Source organism: Eumetopias jubatus, unplaced genomic scaffold (genome assembly GCF_037043125.1).
Source record: "Eumetopias jubatus isolate StellerSeaLion01/CBP00866 unplaced genomic scaffold, mEumJub1_p1.0 scaffold_16, whole genome shotgun sequence".
NCBI classification, from domain to species: domain Eukaryota; kingdom Metazoa; phylum Chordata; class Mammalia; order Carnivora; family Otariidae; genus Eumetopias; species Eumetopias jubatus.
The window spans coordinates 7930138-7936966 of NW_028274822.1; positions in this window are offsets into that span (position 1 = coordinate 7930138).

Below are 6829 nucleotides of genomic sequence, written 5' to 3' on the forward strand. Positions count from 1 at the left end.
CCACTCCTGGCTGTAAGGGTGGTGAAGGAGTTTAGTCCTTCAGGTGCGCGCACTGCCATATCTCGTGACTCGGCCTGTGCTGGTCAGGAAGGGGGATGAGGGGCTTGGGCAACCACCAGTCTTTGCCCCACAGGCCAATGTTCCAGTTAATTTAAGAGAAAAATGTGATATAATTAGGGGTAAAAGTATTAGCCTCCCAAATAAAGAATTAGAAAGAGATTGGATGCTGATTGAATATATTCAATCTGCATTTAGACTTTGTGATTAATTCTAGTTGCATTTAGAACCAGAAATATTAATGGCAGAGAACAAAATAAGATGACGTTCCAGTGTGAAGCCAGATGTGCTGTGTGGAGTTTATCCCCATGACATGGAAGCCTTAGCTATCCAGTGTTAGCTTCTAGAAATGAGCAAGAACGAAGACATTAAGCAATCTAAACCCCAGCCTCTTCCTGTTTTGTTTTTTTACCATTTTACCCAGGAATTCTTCTTACTATTTTTGCTAATTACTACTATTGACTTTTTTTTTTTCTATTACCTTCAGTAGCCCTTTGTAAGGGACTGCTTGTTACCAGTTCTTTGCAAAACATTCAACTTAGTTCTTACAGAAATACGTATTTTTCACCTCACTTCTGTCATTACTCTTTAATCAAATTCTGTAATTTCAGTAATGAGTCTTAGTGGTTCAAACTGTTTAGGAACAGGTATAGCCAGATCTCGGTCAGCATGAAAATTGCCTGGTGGAAGCCAGAGGCCTGTGCTGGAGGGGTCCACTGGCCCCCATGTGTACGGGCTCCGCTGTCAGCCGCTGTGTTTATTAGGAGGACGGAGAGAATTGTTAAATCTTAGAAAATCTGTTCCGTGGGGGCCAATTAAGACAGGTTCTGTTACACTATAAGCTTGTAAGATTTCTGGAAACTTAGAACTTCCTCTTGTTTCTTAACCGGCTAATTCTTGCCTGGCTCCCTATGTTCAGAGAAAGAGTGCCAGAGGTTAGAGGGCATGGGTACTTTCTCGATATTATTCCCAATTTACCCTTTACCCCCTCACCTTCTCTAGCTTGCTTACCCCTGCCCTTTCTCTCCTACTTCCATGACTTAATTCTTTAACTTTCCTCCATCAGGTGTCTCCACCCACCCTCATGTTTCCATTTCTGCTTTTTTAAAAGGTCGAGATCAAATGTCACCTCTCCTGTGAAGCTGCGTCAGATTCCCTATCTGGGAGGAAATTCTTTAGTCTTTGAGTTTCCACACCAATTTTAGTTTAGGTTTTTTTTTTTTTTTTTTAAGCTTTGATATCACAGAGTTTTTTTCTCCTTGTATTATGCTGATTTGCATACAGTCGTTCCCACCATCTGCTTAGATATGGCTTCAAGATTGCGCTTTAATTTTTTGCCTCTCACAATGCTTTGCATGAAGGAGATGAACAATTTATATTTATTTGAATGAATGAATATGGAAAATACTTTATTAGTAAAAACTTCAGAATTTCACAGTGTAAATTAAGGTAAAAAATCTATTGACTGTCAAAATATGTACAACCATTAAGTGTTTCCTTTATGAGAAGAGATTTTTTTTTTAAGATTTTTTAATTTATTTGACAGAGAGAGACACAGCGAGAGAGGGAACACAAGTAGGGGGACTGGGAGAGGGAGAAGCAGGCTTCCTGCGGAGCAGGGAGCCCGACGCGGGGCTCCATACCGGGACCCTGGGATCATGACCTGAGCCGAATGCGGACGCTTAATGACTGAGCCACCCAGGCACCCCTATGAGAATAGATTTTTAAGTTCTAAAAGAATGAAAGAAAAGCACTGTTTACTAATACTGTAAAAACTCTTAGAATATTTTTTTAGTTCAGTAGAAAAAGAGAAAACCCCAGTATTTTAGATACCTTTTGAAAATAAAACCAGCACCAGCATGTAACAAAGACACTAGTCAAACTTTCAAGATCTGTGCCTTCCTAGGAATCTTACTTGGGATATTCTCTTTGGGTGGTAGAGTATATAGGTTTCAGCTTTTTGAAGCTAGAGCCGTGAATTCTGGGAATTGTATGAGCTGTGGCTCCAGCAGTGTGGAAGAACCAGAAGAAGCCAGGTTGCATCACCCATGCTGTGTGAGAAGCACAAATCCACAGGTAACCCGTCCTTCCGGTTTTTCTTTCTTAGTGCCCATGTTTGGCAGCGACAAGCACTGAAGACTGACTTCGACTGAGATAAACATGACACTGCTTTGCACGGAAAGAGAGCAGGGGGCAGTGGTAGAGGCTGAAGGGAACTTTGAATTAGTTTGACTTAATGAGAATCGGGGAATTTTGTGGCAGGGAATGAAGCCTCTAATTGCATCACTTTCAATCTCTTCCTCATATTTCTTATCCACAGCTGGTAATGCACAGCGCCATCTGCAGGGTAAGGGCACCACAGCTTTTGCAGTGGTTTTGAGTTTTGACCCAAATGGGGAAGCTTTAAGTGTACAGAGTCTGAATCAAGACTGGTAATCCAATGTGTATAGCATTTGCTCTGTTATGATTTAAAGATTTGCGGTTGTTAAGAATATGGCTGGAACTAACCAACATGCCGAATTGTCAGGACTGCTGATCCTCCTTCCAGATTCACTCCTAGGAGGGAAGAGACAGTGGTGAGAGATCCCCGGCATCATGGGGAGCTGCTGGAACTGTTGTGTATGGTGGTGGGGGTCCTTCTGGTCAGTGTCAGGACAGCTCAGCAAGGCTTGGGAGGGAAAGCAGAAGATCTTGGGGATTTGCTCTCGTTTTTCCCAGCTGTTGCCTTGGGAAAAACAGTTCCTGCCTTTGCTTGTTCAGATCTCTGGCCCTGGGGAGCTCACTGCAAACTCCAGGCAGCCACACAGAATCCATGTACTCAGGAGGAGCCTGGAAAACAGGTGGAGTGACTGACCCCCAGTCAGGCCCTTCTGCTCTCTGCCGTGTCAGACCCCCACACCAAGGCACTATGGTCTTAAAAGTGTCTCTTCCTAACGCTGCCACTCACTGACCACAGGGCTTGTTTTTGCACTGGAGAGTGAGGGACTATGATCAGTTGTTGCCCTGGACTCTCTACCACTCCTTACTGCAAAATTTAGGAATATCAACGACAAAAAAAAGTACCCAAGAGAAATGGTAACGTAATAACCCCAAACTGGAAACAACCCCAAATGCCCAACAGTAAGAGAGTAGGTTTAAAAAATTGTGGTTTAGGGGCACCTGGGTGGTGCAGTTGGTTAAGGGTCTGACTCTTGGTTTCGGCTCAGGTCATGATCTCAGGGTAGTGAGATTGAGCCCTGCATCAGATGTGCACTCATCATGGAGTCAGCTTGAGACTCTCCCTCTTCCTCTACCCTTCCCCCCTGCATGCTCTCTCTCTCTCAAATAAATGAATAAATCTTTTTTAAAAATTGTGGCTTATTTAGGCAATGAAATGTTGCTAAGCAATAAAAAAATAGCAAAATGCTGATAAGCAGATCATGAACAAAACATTAAATTGGGAAAAGAAGCCTGACACAGAGAAAAGATACTGGATGATTCTACTTATATGAAGTTCAATACCAGGCAAAACTCCTCCTGGTGACAGAAGTTCATAATGTTAATCTTTTAGAGTGTGTTGACTGGCTTGTATATTTTGATCTAAGTTGTGGTAACGTGTATGCATATGTCAAAAGTCTTAAAAATAAACTATATGTATATTTTGCTTCAATAAGACATATTAAGTTTAGATAATATGATAGACATTAGTGAGAGGAAGAACAAAGGATGTAAAAGAATGATATATTGTTATTAGGGTGGGGAATGCAGATATCTTTTTTTTAGGTGAGAAAAGTTGAAAAAGAAACAAAAGGGGACAAATTGAAAGAAGAAATTAAGATGACAAAAACGTATCCAAATATAGCAATAAAAGTAAATGGACTAAACTCGAAGTGAGGAACAAACTTGAAAGATTGAATTAAAAAAAAATCTAATGTATGTAGTTGAAAACATTTAAATGAAAGGATAAAAAATTAAAAATGAAACAGGTTAATGTAGAATAAAATTGACTTTAAGAAAAAAATTTTAGGGCTGAAAAAGTTCACCATCATGACACAAGATTAAACTCATCAAGATGTGGCTATTTTAAACATACATCTTGTAAAATATCCTCAAAGTGGCAGAATTACAAGGATAAATTGATAAAACTGGTATCACAGGGGTAGCTTGCAAGTCATGCTCTTGATTTTTGATAGGTTGAGCATCAGTAATTCAAACAAGATACAGAAAATCTGAATAACAATTGATAACCTTGATCTAATGGATATATACAGAATTCTCCAATCAAGAATTAGAGAAAACACATTTTTTTGCCTAAGTCCACATGAAGCATTTACAATTGATCAAGTATTAGGCAACAAGGAAAGCCTCAGTAGATTTCAAAGATAGGTCCATATAAACCAAGAACTCTTGCCACTATGTAATGAAGTTAAAATTTAATAACAGAAATGTAAGTATCTTTATATCTGGAACTCAAAAGGCACACTTTAAAAAACACACAAGTTAAAGCAGGAACCACAATGGAAATTTACTGAATGATAATGAAAACTCTACATATAAAGACCTGTGGGATGCAGCAAAAGTGAAAGTTCTCTCACGTTTTTTATCCCTGAGAGAAATTTTAGCTTTAAGTCTGTTCCAAAGAGGAAGGCTTCCAAATTAATGAGTCAAGTGTCTATCTTTTACGAAGTTAGAAAAATAATGACAGAATAAATCTAAATCAAGTTGAAGAGAAAGTAATAAATGAGCAGAAGTCAATGAGATAGAATCAAAGGTATTACAATACAGAACATCAAAAAGCACAAATTGTGTTTTTTTTTTAAATAGTAGACAAATTTCTGCCAAAAATGATCAACTGAAAAAGCAAAAGGACACAAATGCCATAATGAATGTAAGGGGGGACGTAAGTAGAAATGAAGTAGAAATTAAAGAGATACACTACTAGAATATTATCAACAATTCTAGACTAGCAGATTTGAAAGCATAAGTGTAATGGACAAATTCTTGGAATAATATAATTATAATTGACCTCAAAAGTAATAAACTTCAGTAGTCCTGTGGTGATTATAATCTTCCCACAAAGAAAACACAAGGCAGTTGGTTTTATAGGCAAATTCTAACAAACATTCCTAGGACAATCTCAATTTTACTCAAACTTTTGTAATTATATCAAAAGAGGGAAGAATATCAATTCAATCTATGAGGCAAGTATAATCATGGTACCAAAACCAAACCAAGACAGTATGAGAATGGAAAATTATAGGCCCATTTCTCTCATGAATATAGGCAAAAATTCTAAATGACATTATTAGCAAATCAAACAGTATATAAAAAAATCTATATTCTTAGTAGATGTAGAAAAAGTACTTAAAGTATTCTATTATAATTGATGATAAAAATCTCTTGGCGAATTAGAAGTAGAAGGGAATTCCTTAACCGGTAAGGATTATGTAAAAAAACATAGAGCACTATCATTCTAAATGGGAAAACAGTAGATATATATATTTCCTTACAATTAAGGAATGCCACAAGGAGACCTGCTATTACTATTTCTATTCCAATTTTATTAAAGATCGTATGTAGTGCAATAAGATACAAATAATATACTAAATCTTAGAGATTAGAAAGGAGAAATAAAAGTATTATCTGCAGCATTGAGTAAGATTCAAAATCAGTTGCATTTCTTTACAAGCAACTAAAACCATTTAAAGAGAAGACCTAATTGACAATAATAATGGAGAATATAATGTACTGAGTACTAAATCTAACTGAAAACATACTGTCTCCACGGGGATAATTAAAAATGTTATTGAGGCATATTTTTAAAGACGTAAGAATGTAGAGCAATACCATGTGAATAGACAAGACTTACGTGGCAGATTATATTTTCCAAAGAGAGCCACAGCAGTTTCTCCTCTCCCACTTTTTTTTTCTCTTAAAAAGCAACTTTGATGTTTCTCCCCTGGGGATGTGGATCTCTGATTCTGTGGTACAAGTGATACATTGTAACTTCCAAGGTCCGTGTCTATTCTTTTCAAATTGATGGAGAGATTTAATAAACGATTCCAGTCAAAATTTCAACAGGGTAATTCTGGTAGAATTTGATGAAGTTATTCTGAAGTCTCTATGAAAGAATAAATATCTGAGTTAGCCAGGACATTTTGAAGAGGAGTAGCAAGAAGAGAGGATTTATCTTACCCCAGGTGTCAGAACTTAATACGAAATTATGGTAATTAAAACTGTCGATATAGGTTCAGGGATAAGCAAAGCATATTTATGGAAGTTTGATATGTGACTAAAGTGGCACAAATCAACAATGGAGAAAGGAGGGACAGTTTGATTAATAGGATAAAAAAAAGTTATCCATATGGGAAAAAATGAAGTTGGATTCCTTCCTCACAACATACGTAGAAATAATTTCCAAGTGATTAGGGACTGATATGCCACAGACAAAATGTTAACACTCTTAGTAGAAAATATTGCTGTGTCTTAGAACTTGGGCTAGGAAAGATTTCTTCAACAAGAGTTTTAAAAAAAAGCATTGGATATAATAAGATAGACACATTTTAGTATATAAAAAATTAAGACATTTGTTCACTAAAAAAGCACCATAAAGAAATTGAAAAGATAAGTTATAAACTCGGAGGAAATGTTTGCATCATATGATACCGATAATGGATGTTAATATCAATAGTATATATCAATAGTATCATTGTGTGTTAATATCAATATCAATAGTCAATAGTGTATATATGTACTATTATATATGTAATAACTATATATACACTATACTATA